The sequence below is a fragment of the Parasteatoda tepidariorum genome, chromosome 5 (genome assembly GCF_982258835.1).
Source record: "Parasteatoda tepidariorum strain Cologne lab strain chromosome 5, Ptep-v5.0, whole genome shotgun sequence".
Lineage (NCBI taxonomy): Eukaryota > Metazoa > Arthropoda > Arachnida > Araneae > Theridiidae > Parasteatoda > Parasteatoda tepidariorum.
In genome coordinates, this window is record NC_141759.1 from 25,238,283 (window position 1) to 25,253,896 (window position 15,614).

Here is a 15,614-nt window from a genome sequence, read left to right on the forward strand (position 1 = left end):
TTATACACTTTAATTATTTATTTATTTTCAATAAAAGATTTAAATCATGTTCGGACATTTTTAATAACCGCCGCGCAACTTCAATGCCACAAATACGGAATTGTAAGATTGTGGTTTTTTGTAAAATCAGGTCGGTATAAGCATTAATAAAAAAAAACAGCATAATAAGACGATAATTTTGAAACTTTTGGAAATTGTTTTCCCAAACTTCTATTTGTTATACGTTTATGTTTAAGTAGAATAGTTCGACTGCATTTGCTAGATTATTATAAAATGGATAAGCTTAAAATAGTGTCCTTATCTGGATTTAAAAGAATAAGAAGATTAAGAAAAAAAGAAAAGAGCATAAGATTCTGCACTTCAAAGGAAGGAAAATAAGGAAATAATGAAAGTTAGACTTGAACTTTCAAAACAGATTGATAATGATGTAAAAGGTTCTTCACTAAGTATTTCAGATGAACTTAATTATTAATAAATGGATTTTCTTCAAAAGTTAGATTGTTTATACTATGCTTGTATTGAAACAAGAGCTGGTTCTCTGGATTATTACGGGGAAAAACGGGCAATTAAACGATAGAATTATCTAACAATGTTTCTAAGAGAGGCTTATACTGATTTTTGTCAGTTGCATCCTAAACATTGTTTAATTTTCCATATTTAGTGCTTTATGACTAAACAATTTATTGCTACTGTAAAACTTAGAATCAAAACAAATATCATGAAATTTTTATTCTTTAACTGAAAGGCTAAAATTAAGTTTATGACAATACATGGTGATGGTAGAAGTATTTATGTATATAAAGTAAAATAAATTTTGGATCTAATTGTTGGAAGGGTGCTTCTGATACTTACATAAATTTCTCATTGCTTGTTATAGGTTTCTAACCATCATTTATTGTAGTTTGGTAACGATGAGAAAAAGATGACAATAGCTCACAATAAAAAATATATAATGGCAAATGTGCAAGAAGAATGTTTTGAAATAACTCTTGAAAATTGGACTAACTTTCAATAATACGTAAGAGTTAAAAGAATTCGAGGTGATACTTTCCAAACAAACATATCAAGCATTAAAACCAGGGAAATTCAAGTTGACTTTGCAATGGCATATTCTTTTGAATATCAAAACGAATTTCAATCAGCATTATGCTATCCAGCCACAGTTCCGTTATTCACAGCGGCTGTTGTCTTAGACGATACTCTCCTAAAGAGTTTAAAATAGAGTCCTTTACAATATTTTCCTAAGGCAAAGACAAAGGTGAAACAATGTCTACACTTTTATTTTAAGACTGTTTAAAAACGATTCTACTTCAGAAGATGAGCTAACAGAAACCTTCTATAGTAATAAGTCAAGTTAAGAATTTAAAAATAAATATATGGTTGAATTATTTCATATTTTGTCAATCAAAATATAAAAAAAAGAAATTAATTTGGAAATATTTTACGATATCACATGCAGAAGTTCCTTCTATGGGATAGGTGTGTAGTACAAAATCTTGAAAGCGAAGCAAAAAGCAAAGTTATTTATATCATTGTGTTGTTATACAAAAAAATTTATGTGCTATCCAGTGTTGTTTGCAAAGCTAACCAATCAACTCATGCCTAATACAACAGTATTATATATTAGCCAAAAGGAAATAAAGATATTAATTGAAAAGATCAATACATGGCAACGGTAATACAAAGCATAAAATCTATGCATAAGTATCGTTAGATACTTGAATAAGATGCATAGATGCACATTGTGGCACACAAATAGTCAGTAAGTCAATTTCTGTTCCCTCCTGATCAGAAGTGCGCCTATAACTGAAATTAAAACGACATATGCTCTATTTCGGGAACATTATTGACGCAAATACACATGCTTGTAAACTTGAAATGCAATATTTGCATAAAATAATTGGAAAATATGCATATTTTTGTTTCCAAACAGAAATGATTTTGAAGGAATAGATGTGCTTAAGATTTCTTATGTTTTAGTCTCTAAACTAGTATAAAGAAGGGCTACAACCATCTTTCCAGACCATTAACTATTTTATTTGCTAAAATAAATTGTTTTTCTTCTGCTAAATTAAAATAAATAAATGTTTTAAAGTAACATTTATGACTTCTCAGTTGAAATATTCACAGAGGGTAACACACGTAACGTTCAGTTAACACACGTAACGCACTAATTTCACCAAAATAAAGAAGTTTTTACTGTTGCAAGAAATTTTTAAAAATCACTAAACACAGCTTCGATATTGTATCTCTCTATAAAAGAAAATATCTTAATTTTTTGTCTTTATACTTCACAGAATTAAATGAATATATTCAAGGTTTCAAATATCTAGCATTATAAAGGGTAACACACGTAACAAAATTTCAGATTTTTTTTTTTCAACATCAAATTAATTTGCGCCTTCAATATTCGTTTTGAAAACTTACAACACATATAGATTTAACAACAAATTAAGAAAAACATAAAAAATATCTAACAAGTTTATTATAATAAGTGTTAAAGTTGAAATATGTTGTGTAAAAGTAACACACGTAACGAAAGAATCGCCCAACACGTTGAATGCCATGCTAATTTTACATGGCTTGCTCGTCTGGCCACACGGTAAATAACTACAAACTAAATTTGCAAATACAGACAGATTTTGCTAGTTTATATAAGGTTTAGCATAACATATCTGTAAAAAAGTGGTGAATTACATATGCCTACGAATTGTTTTAAAATAGTGGTGGATAAAAATATACTAAATTGAATTTATTAAACTAAGAATCACAATAGTTAAGCAAATTTTGAATAAATTTTCTGCAATTCCATAAAAGAGTGTAAATTTTATAGTTCTGTATCATGTCATACGCTGTCAGCCAGCAGTTTTTCGCGGCCTATGTGAAAGGTCAGAGTCAGCAAGCGGTGGCAGACGCAGCCTAAATGTAATTTCAGTGTCAGCCACCGGTGATTGACGCAGCCTGAATGGAAAGTCCAGTGTCAGCCACCGATGGCTGACGCGGTGCTCAACGTGTTAATAACCATTATCAACTCGGTTCTTTTTAAGTTTTCATTTTGAAATAAACCGTTATTTATCTTATTTTGTTCGCTTTCATCAAATGTATTCATGCCAAAAATTAATTCTTAACTAGATGTAGCACAAGGACTGCAAATTCAACCACCGGACATAGAATATAATTTAAGATCATTAATAACAAAACTATTAAAAATCTTCATAACTCTAATTAAATATTTTAAAATAGTCTTTTATAGGTAATAATGTTCAAAATTACTTTAATAAACTTTATTTTTAAAATCTGCCAATAAAAGATTGATTATTTAGGGTTCTGAACCAGACAAAAAATTGAGAACCACAGCGATAACTTATGAATATTTAACTAATTACGTACTTTTTTTTTTACAGAATATCGATTTGAGCTTTAATGCATTGTCAACCATACCTGAAGATCTTTTCAACAATTTGGAAAATTTGATGGGTATTAATCTTGAAGGCAATTTCATAAGGAGCATTGGAAACTGTTTTGCTCAAAGTCATCGTTTGGAATGTATCAATTTAAGTAATAACATGATTAAATCTTGCAATAAAACCTTTCACTCATTAGAGTCGTTGAAGACTATTAATTTGCGTCATAACTCCCTTCCTAGTATAACACGAAATTATTTTTCATCACTGCCGTTGCTTGAAGAATTGATACTCAAACAGAATAACATTTCCCAAATTGATTCAGAAGCATTTTCTGAGCTAGAACGATTAAAAAAGATTGATTTGTCTGATAACAGACTAACAACTTTGTCAAGAGAATCGTTCCCTAGAGCCTTAAAGATTCAAGAAATAATTACAACTGGTAAGCATATTTTTTCTCTTTCAGTTAGCATAGGAAAATTAGACAAAAAATTTCTCAACCACAACGAGTGCATGTTTGGTCATCCAACGTCTATATTTAATTCAAAGTTAATGACCTACATGAATATACATGGACACAGTGGCGGATCCAGTGGGTCGTAGGGGTCATGACCCCCCAATTTGAAAAAAAAAAATTTAAAAATTATTTTTTTAATAGTTTACGAAAGAAATAAAATATTTTAAAAATTATTTAAGGGGGCATATACATCTAGGTAGGTCGGAAAAATCAAATTTTTTTTTCCGAAGCCAAAGCCAAGATTTGCCAACGTTTCTGAAAAGCGCATTACATTTGTTATTTAGAGATGTTAAATACTTGAATTACTTATGTATTGTTCTATTGTTCATTATGAAAAAAATAAATGAGAAGACTAGCATTAAAAACCCCAGTTTTTTTTTTTTCAAAAGAAATATTTTTAAAAAAAAATTTTTACAAAAAAAATTTATTGTGGGGGGGTTATGAGTTTATGACCCCCCCCCCAAGAAAAATTTCTGGATCCGCCCCTGCATGGACAAACATGAATATACGCATGTCATGTACGTATGTACGTATTACATATATTAAACTCAGTGGCGCGACAGCCCATAAAGGGCCAAGGCCTACTGTGCCCATCTCAGTTTATCTACATATATTATGCATCTCAAAAAATCTATATATGTATGTCTTATTATTGCTAGGTTATAAGTAACCTAAAAATACGATATACATAAACCTAAAAATTGTATGGTAAAAAGTTTCGATTTGGACGAAATTCTGACATTTTGTGCCATTTTCAGCATAAGCATAGACAGCGCTAGGTTTAGAGAGACTAAACTTGTCCTCACAATCATGAGTAACTGTTGTAAACTCACAGCAGTTAGGAAAATAGCATATTCGCAAAATAGCATCATTTCGTATGACGACGAAGCCTTAGAAAAACAGTCTTAGTGTTCAATTGCGATGGTACATTATTTGCTTTCCGCTTTTTGGCACCTGCCTGTTCATCTAAATTATTTGCCATGAGGCAAGAAAGGCAAAAATCAATAATAAACAATAGATAAATGAGTTATATACGAAATTACAACAATAGGGATAAAACTATTTACAATCGGAAGAATCTGGGTTACGTAAAAAATTATTTAAACTTATCATCCCCAGACTTCGTCTCGTCCCGGTGGAGCTTCATTGGTGCACAGAGCCATCACCTCCTACATCAAGAAACCTCCACACGGTCTTATATAAGCATACCCTCCAACTTATGAGGATTTTGAAAATAATTCTTTCTAGTGGAGCGAACCAAAGTAGAAATTTTTAAAGCAAATGGATCTCTCATAAAACTTTTATCAGAACTTAAGAATCTAGCCATATGGCCTGCACTTTTATAAGTAATAGTGGACAAGTTACGCTAAAATTAATTTTCTTTAAATATTAAGACATTAATTTTGCTACCGTCTGAAAAGAAGATTTCTGAAACTACGGAAATTCCGTAGCAGTTGGAGGGTATGTATAAGTAGTCCGCGCAGACTGTTTAAAAAGTGAACCAGTTGTGCGCATGAACCCAAAACCTTTTATAAAAGTAATTGAGAGAAATTTATATTATATATTTGAGAATTGAATCTGTAGTGGTTGACAAGTGAATAAGGCAAACCAATAATATTCATGAATAAAATAAATTTTTTAGTCATATATGTGCTACCACTTTCTTATTTTAAATATATTCTGTATTAAATGACTCGTTCGGTACGTGGATATCCTTCATAGTGGTCTGATCGGACTACCTATAAAAAACCGTGTGGAGGCTTTCAGTTATATGAGGCATTGATAGAGCACGTCAAAGAATATTAAATAAACCAATAAGTGAAAAGAATATTTACGCTGTCATACTCAATTACATTATTTAAGATATCATATCATTTACATTATTTACACAAAAGTAACTTCGAAAGGGCGCTCTCGGAGAATTTGAGACTTCGTACTTGCCAACTTTTACACATTTGGCGTAAAATTTTATTTCCATATTTAAAATGGTAATAAAATGCATGCTTTCTATATATTCCTTGTATTTATAAACTTAATTTATAATATTTTTGATCCAACAGTATTTTCAAAAACATTAAGCATATATAAGAATATGTAAAACTGCTGTTGAAGACAGCATAAACTTGTTCAAAATACAGCTCATAGTTCTGTCTATAATTGCAATTTATTTTCCAAATGACTACTACTGACGAAAATCATCCTTGAAAGCATTAAAAGTTGGCAGGTATGAAATTCCATCTGCTGCGGATTCTCCACAGTTTCGAATTACAATTTTCAGTGGTAGTGAACTAAAGCAGAATATTTTAAAATAAGCAGATAATTTTGAGGAAAAAAATTTAGAATTGATGAATTCGTATGCATATTATAGGTATCTTTTTTTAAAAAAATTACGTGGTATGCAAAATTCTGTTAATTCCATTTTTTCGAAATATAAATATGATAAGGAAATTTCTTTCTGAAACTACAGAAAATCCGTAGTAGAGAATCTCTACAAGTTAGTTACCATTATAATGATTGTGAGGGATACTGGATGGCCTGGTCCCGCAGTGGACTGATCGTTAAGACACGGTTCGAAGCAGATCACCGAAGTCAAGCATCACTGGCTACGGTCAGTGTGCGGGTGGGTGACCACTTGGATCAGTCTGCGTAGGGACCGAGGGTGTGCGGTATTGGTCCTCGTTAAACTGTGCTACCGTAAAGTGCCCGGCTTCGCGCGCAGGTCGTCGGGCTACCGAAGCGGGGGTGCCATCCCCTCCGCAGAGGATCAAAATTGTGATGGCATGTCTTCGGATCATCCTCTGGGATGTTTCCCAGACCGTCGCCAATAGCCCATTGTGAAGCTCCAGTGCGACGTAAATTAACAACAACAACAACTGGATGGCCTGACAAACAGTTCCATATATATGAGATACAAATATTCCTACGAATGCAAAAATAAATTAAGAAATTGAATAGAATGAAAAAATATTAATATTTTTTGTGCCATCACGTTCCATCACTGGACAAAGCATCTAATACGTTTAATTAATTCTTTAAAAATTCTTCTACTATTAATATTCGTCAGGAATGAAATCGGCCAAGTCAAATCTCAAACAAACCGAATTTAGGAAATATAAGACATTTACAATCTTTTTTATGTTGCAGGAAATAATTGGGCGTGTGATTGCCGCCTCTTGTGGATCAAAGAATGGAGTGAACATGCGACGTTTAAAAATTTGAATAATGAATTCAATTGTTCATCTCCACTCAGTTTCAAATCAAAACTGTTGAATCAATTGACTAAGCAAGATCTCTCTTGGCCAAAAGAAGACTGCCCTACTGGTTGTCAATGTTCATGTGCTCCTTACCAAGAGGATGGATATGCGAATGTAGATTGCTCTTCAAAGAGACTGAGCCGGGTATTTTTTATTATTTTTAAAAAAACTCCGTTTGGTTTAATAACTTTATAAATTTCATAATGTTTAGTAAAATTAAATTGAAACTTTATTATTGCTTTATTAAAATTAGCAGGCTTAGCAGCATTTGCAGCATTTTATCAATTTATAAGCTTTTGTCAAGTAAAAGGCTTATGGTTTAATCAATTTATAAGCCTTTGTCAAGTAAAAAGAGAGATAGAACGATTAAGAGAAGGGCTTCACGAAGAATACATCCAGGGTTACGGCGGGATTCGAACCCGCTACCTCCAGGCTTTGCACAGCGTTTGGTCGGCGATACCACTCTGCCAGGGAGGCCCCATTATTAAAACTTTAAGAATTAAATTCTGAATAGTTAGCTGTCGGAATTATTTTAAATCCTATAACGCAATGTTTTTAATCTGTCACCCTAGTAACTATTTCATCTTGAACAACCCTCTCCCCCCCCCCTCCGAGTAGTGCTTAAACAGGGGTCTAACAAGTAGACCTGAAAATAACAACTCGCCACGTGGCAAGTAAAGAACTAGTCACTTTTTAAAAGACTCTGGGCAAAACAGAATTTTCATGAAAATGGCCGAAGTCTCCATTCAAAATTGTTCAAAATCCATCAATTTTTGGTAGAAAGATTCGCGTAGAAGGAGAATTCTCTAACAATTCACATATTTCAAAGTTTTATTGTATTTTGCTGCCACAAATATTTTTACATGAAGTTCTTAAAAATCAGCATAGTTTAACTGAATTTGGTCACATATTTATACTATTTTTATATTGAATTGGCTTTTTATGGACGTAGATTATTTCAAATAAGAATTTTTCAAAAAATGTAATTTAATCAAAGCAGAAAAAAAGTTTGCCAAAAGTGACAATTAACATGACTTGCACGTCTGGCCTCACACGGTAAATAACTACAAACTAAATTTGCAAATATTAGGCAGATTTTGCTAGTTTTTTAAAAGGGTTTGCAATGCATATCTGAAAAAAGTGGTGAATAATGTAAGCTTAACAATTGTTTAGAAATAGAGATGGATAAAAATCTACAAAATTGAATTTATAAAACCGAAAATCACAATTAATAAACTACCACTTGAAAATAATCATTCGCTGTCCGGTGCAAATTGGCATCTCTGTGTATATAAATAAAACTATTTTTGTGAGTTCCATATTGCATTCACTTCTTTAAACCATTTTAGTAACGATAATAATATTAAAAAATTATCAATTTAAACGAATTATGTGTTTCTAATAATCTTCGCCGGTCACCGGTGAGCGTATTGACAAAACATACCGTAGATTGTAAAAGGGTTGGCGAAAATTTCTATCGGTGTTGAAGGAGCGTCTCGCAAATCGCCAAACAGCTGTGTGCTTATGTTTTTGTTTTGTTTTTGGTATCACGTATCTATCATTCACCAAGTTACATATGGGTGTGAAATTTCAGAGTTTCAAATAAGCTGATCTTAATTAGATTCTTCTGCATTAAATGAAATATAAAGCGTATTTTTTTGTTGTAACTCCGACATAATCGTTTGTATTTGTTAACATAATTGTGTTTATTAACGTTTTTTAGAAGGTCGTAATAAGACTAAGATAAAAAAATTATATATTATTACCACCATAGCCCCTTCTGTATTTTATAACTTTCATTAAATGTATTTCGAGTAGTGAACTTCTTTACCTAGTCATCCACTAATTAATATTAATAATTTCATAATAACCTCTAATCCTTAATAATGAAATGATTATTACAATAAAGTTTGTTTACTTAAAAGATTAAAAAAAATTTATTGATCAGCAGGGACTTTGTTACTAATTCTATATTCATTAATTAAACTTAATGGTTCTGCTCGATAACCATTTACAATTTTTTTTTAAATTTTATTTAATTTTCAGTTATTATGGAATTCCTTAAATATTTTTTCGACGTAGAGATTATTTAGCAATAATGCGAAAAGCTGAAATTTATAAATGTATAATATTTATAAATGTTTAAAAGAATTTTTAGCAGCTATTTTGTACTAATTATTTTAGTTGAAATGTTCATTATACACAGTTTTATAAAAATAATTTTAGAAAAAAAATGCATTTTGCTCCGGAAAAAAAATTACTTGAATTTGTCAATAGAAATTCCCTAATTGTTGCAGCAAGAACTTTTAAATTTCTAATCAAACTTTATTATAATTTTGTGCAAATAATTATTATTAATAATATAAATGACTATTAAAAGGAATTAATTGAAAATGTTCAATTTTAATAAACTAACTGTTTTCGCAATCAGATTAATAACTTTTTTCATAATTTACAAATGGAAAAAAAGTCTTTGACAGTTTAAAAGTGAAAAGAAATATAAAGTTGAGATTAAATTTATAAAGTAAGCATAACTCGAAGGAGGTTGAAGTAAGGACATTGAAATCAAAATTTCAAAAGAAAAAAAAATCACGTTTTAGTGTACAGTGAGCAATAAACGAAAAATCTAAAACTAACTTTTGATCTAATGATCAGATGCTTACGTTCTAGGACTCAAAATTTAGATTTAGAATTTCCTTAATTCCCTACCACCATTGTAGATATTTACTTTTCACCTAACTTGTAAAATTATAAAGTTTAGAATTCCTTACAAAATCACTCAGGCGAAGTGATTGTGTTTTATTTAAATATTATTTAGAAAGAATTTTTCTAAAGTTTCTTCTCTTTTAAAGTTTTCTTTTAAAGTTTTTATCAAACTTTTGCTTTTTATTTATCTATAGTTATTGAAAGTTAAGTTGATGTTTTTTAAGTTGAAATGAATGCCACCCTGCTTTGCATATTTCAAATATTATTTCTAAAGAGATGTATAACTTAACATTAAACATCCAGGACCTTACAATTGTAAATCAAACAATCACTACATTTATTTATTAAAAAACAATCTTATGACCTGATAATAAATTGATCTAAATCTTAAATGTGAGTTTTATAACATATAATTTATTTAAACTCAGCACATACATCTAACCTCTGTTGACGCCAATGTCTCAATTTTAAAATATAGTTTTTCTTTTATAAATTTTCTGATATTTTCATATGAAGGATAGTATTAAGTTCGAGAATTAAAAATTTGTGCCCAAAAAAGTTGTTAAGAACTATAATTATTATTAATATTTGACTACAGAAAGTTTTTAATTGAAGGTTGAAATTTTTTTTAATTATGTTATTTTTTTAATTATGATTTTTTTTAATTATGTTATTTTTTAATGATGTTATTTTTTAATTATGTTATTTTTTAATAATATTTTTAATTACCAAACTCATATAACAGTATTTAGGAATCTATAAAATTATGCTACGTATGATAGTTGCAGAATAACCTGCAAACAATATATGTAAATAAAAATAATTTTAAAATTGTGCATTTTCTATTACATAATTGCATTTATTATTCTTATATTGAAAAGGTATCAAGTTATCTATGACCTCCATAATGAATGAAGTATTTACCGACTTTTATATATACTAAGGAATTGAATCAATTTTTCAAGTTTAAGATCTCATCTCATTGCAAAAAAAAAAGTTATTTAATAAAATTATGCAAAAAAAAAGTAATTTAATATATTTTTTTTTATAAGGAATGCTTCTAGTAATGAAACAAACTCTTTCAAACTTTATTTTAAAAATATTGATTATTTCGTTTACAAAAAACTATTACTTTAAAGCGTGATAACATTTTTGAATACTTAATTTTTTTTCTAGTAAATAATATGTCTTTGTTAATTTCTAAAAAAAGAATCTTTATAAAAAAGCTTACATTATTCTTTTATAGAGAATATTGATTTAATAGAAAATATCACTAAAATAAAACAGGTTATGTTTTCTTACAATAAAAGTTAAATAGAATTAATTCTTCAAAATAGCGTTTCAATAAAACATAGCATTAAAATGTTATGTTATTTTTTGTGATTGGTTCAGTAGTAGTAAATTATTTTTATTTCTTCGCAAACACAATTCTTGTAAAAAAATTGAATCTGTTATATCAAAAAACTAGATCGTTTTATAAAATATAAATTATAGCGTTTAATAAAATATGAATACAGTGTATTTGTAAAGTGATCCTGATAATAAAAAGGTTATTTTCTTTTTTAATTCTCTTTTAAAAAGAATTAATTAGTTATTTTTATTCATTATGGCTAGACGAGGAGGAGAAAAAGAATATCGAATTACACTGTTTAGGTTAATGTAATTTCGTTCTCCCACCACATTTACGCGTAATCCATCGCAATTCCACCTGCAATCGCCGCGTTTACAATCTACGGTATGTTTTGTCAATACGCCACCGGCGACCCCCGTGGCTCTACGATTAAACTCAATGCCGTTCACCGGTGACCCCCATGGTATTCAACGTGTTACATGAAAAGGAGCTATCGATATAGGTCACCGACTCATTAGGTTTGAGGAAAAAGTAGCTACTAAGTTATTAAAAGTCTTCCTCATATGCATAGAAGGATCAATATTGGGGTATCTAGGATTTGGAATATTGGTCCTAAAATGGCTTCAAAATTGGATCAAGATTCATTTGTGTCACGGAGCAGTAACAAAATAATACATCCAATATTGGCCCTAGATTGTAGGCCGAAAAGGGATGTAGATATCCACTAACACTGCTTTACCATTTCTGATGCAATTTCATCTTCTACTTGCTAAGATTTTCTCAACTTTTGTGGCCTTAGTAGCAAATATTCGTAAAGTTTTCTACTTATTTATTTAACTACTTATTTAATTATTTATTCAATTATTTATGTAATTATTTACTAAATTATTTATTTAATTATATATTTAAGAACGTTTCAACGCATTAGAAAAAATATAGTAGAAGTAAAATAAACATAGCGCTGTAGGATCTCGAGTTGTATGTTTGTAATTATAGAAATAATATCTTACGAAACTTATTTAGGTAGAGAAAAATATAAACATAAAAGAAAAATTAATTATAATCAACTAAGAAACTAAACGACAGAAACCAATATTGTCAAGTTTTGTGCAAGAAAATTTTCCAAAAATCACCCGCTAGGGGCCGGTGAAGGTAGCAGGTCTGTAATTTAAGATGCATAATAAGTAGACATTTTTTTTTTACATTTAGCCAACACTCTAAGATCAAGTGTGCCAAATGAAATACGAAATATCTTATTTGAGGTCACCCCTTCGAACCATTAGATTGCGTTCTAGAAAGTAAAGATCCGATTAGATCAAAAGTTTTTCAGGGTGGTCCGTTTTCTACATCCAGCATTGTACAGTCCGCAAAAAAAAAAAAAAACGAATCACCCTGAATAACTTTCGTTCTAATGATCGGATTTTCGCGAACTAAGTGTCAATCTTAATGGTTCCTGGGGGTGACCTCAAATATGCTAATTAATTAGTGCTAACTATTAATTAAGTTACGAAATCAGACACAAAAACGTACTTTCTCTGAATAAACATGCATTTTTTTTTTTACATATTTGGATTTCTTATATTCAAAATTTAGTGGGTAGCCGCAATCTGGGAAATGTGGTCCCCATAGTTTGGTCAGGAGAGCGATTCAAAGTTCGTACCCCTTAATGTTAATTTCGCTTTATGCGTTTTCAGTCATATTTTCAAAACTAATGAAGCAATTCAAAAAAAAATTGCACCCACTCATAAAACTCATTTACCCAAAGATAATTTCATGCAAAAAATAATTTTTAATAATTATTTATTATTTTTTATTATTTAATTAAAGTGAGGATGAAAAAATATTGAATTATAAGGTATGAATTTTTTTATACCATATTAATCTACATATTTATTAGAAGCTGAGAAAAATTAAAATTAATTATTTTTAAAAAAATAATTTGGCGACAATAAAGAAATAACTAATTGGGGCGATTAATATTAAAATGTGATAAACTTGGGAGGAACTTGACTTCGCGCGCGTAGCGTGAAATTTCATTCATATTTTTTTCGCTAATAATCGTTTGCTAATCTTTTTATTTTTATTTCTTTCACACTATAAAATACGATGTTTCTTTTTTAGTCATTTAATAATTTATTTGCAATTTAGTAAAGAATTTTGAATAAAAAACACTTTATTCAACAAATGTCTAGTTTTAAAAAAGCGTGCTTCTGATAGAATACACCAGATTGTGCTTATTTAATGTGATTATTTTTTATTTTTTTTATTTTGTTTTTCAATAACTGGTACAATTTCAATAATATACATACGTATGCATAGATTTGGAATAATATATTTATCAATTTCTTGAATATATATTTTATAAATACTAATAAAAATACGTAGTCAACATTTTTAAACATCTCTCACAACATCGCAAATTTCTCAACATCTTATAGGGTAAACTAAACAATGAAGGAACACTTAAGCTTAGCTTGCCTTTAAAAAAAATTCATAAAAATTTCAAAATTTGTAATTTTAGCTAAATGATGGTGTCGACATATTTGTTATTAAATGCAAATTATGTAAAAAAAGTTAGATAACTTACATAATATTGTTTTATGCTTTTGGTGGTTTAAATAATAAGTAGTAAGATGACCAAGTGAAGGAACAGTTCTTACCAGTGAATAAACACTAACTTTTCCAGAGAATGAACATTTAATTTTGAGAATGTTTGATGCTCGTTAGGAATCCATAGGCCTCACAAATGTCTAAAAACAAGATTTTTCTTGGAATTACGACATATAACCATAGTTAATGTGGAAAAGATTACTTTTTTTCAGTCATGGAATGGAAAGTAAAATATGTTTGAATACATAATTTTAAAAAAAAGTTTTTCATTTTTTTCCTCACAGTTTAACAGTCCGTTCTAAATTATGAATGTTTATCATTGTGTAATCCGATGATGCTTTTATTATTATTATAATTCGATCATTTTTTTGTTTACTCTTTTCCCCATATTTTTTAAGCTTTTTTTTAAATCTTTTTAAGTATTTTTTTTCTCTTCGTCATGAGTAATTTATTTCTTTTTCTTTTGATTTAACCTTCCTCTTTTTTCCAAATTTTTGGCCAATGTAAATGTATCTTCGAAATTTCTTTTGATTTTCCAGTTCCATTTCCAGAATTCCTCACTGGATAATAAATGAGAAAAAGAAGTTTCGAAGTTTGAGTAAAACCCATCTCTCATTGACTTATATCTAGTAGTTACTTATGAAACCAATTGTTTTTGCAACTAACAATGCCTCAAGAGGACTTATCTCAAAATCAGTTTTCAAGATACTTTCATTATTAATGTTAGTTGTCTCAGCTTCAGAGCCAAAATTTGATTATACAATTGTTCTTTTTGAAATAAATTCTTCAATATTGAGAAAAGCACAGGCTATTGGATATTTGGGAGATTAAACTTTTCTGTCAATGTTCCTTTAAAAATTTGCAACATAACTTGTGAGATTTCCTTCTCAAGCTTCTGAAGAAATAGCGCATCGTTACTCTCGAAGCATGTGTTTTGTTGATAAGTTGTCTTGCTTATTAACTCTTGGTGTCTGTTTTGCATGCATTTGTTACAGTCAACGTTTTCTACATCGAATAAAAAATATCGCATATCATAAAAGCATTTTAACTTCATCAGTTGATGCCTCAAATCTTATTTAAAAATGGATGTGAAATTTTCTAGACACATTGTTTTACAATTCTTTTGTTTTCAAGATCTAACGAGATTTCCAAGAATTACGTAGAAAACTAAACCAGAAAATTTGTTTTGAGGAGCAAAACTTACTCTGTTTCAAATTGATATGAGATTTATACCTATCCAGAAGAAGCAAAATATGGAATTTGATTGCATTTTTAATTAGCTATCCGTAGAAACATTTGCAATATATTTGTAAAATGTTGCTGAGGTCATCGTTTCATTTCATGAATAGCTTTTTCCAATGAAATATGCAGCAGGGACTGATTCTGTAATATCTCAACGAATTCTTCTGTAAGGAAAAACTACCAATGGAGGTACTTTTTCTTTCCTAGGTACTTTAGAATATAAATCCTTATAATTTTTAAGGCCGCAGATTTTTCCCGTTTAAGGGCAGTATTCAACTCTTGTTTCATTCGCATTGTAAATACAATCACTTTATAAAAGGATGCCAGGGCTACTTCCCTCCTATAAATTCTTCTGAAGTTCTTAAAACCAGTATTTCGAATATTATTCTCTAAGGGAAGTTTTGCCTTTTGAAATTATCTTCGCATTGCACTGAGTTATCGGTGGATGTCACCTTAAAAAAACTTCACCCATTTTTCACCTAGATAATTGTCTTTAAATGGATTTTTCCTACCAGTTCCCGTTAGGACAT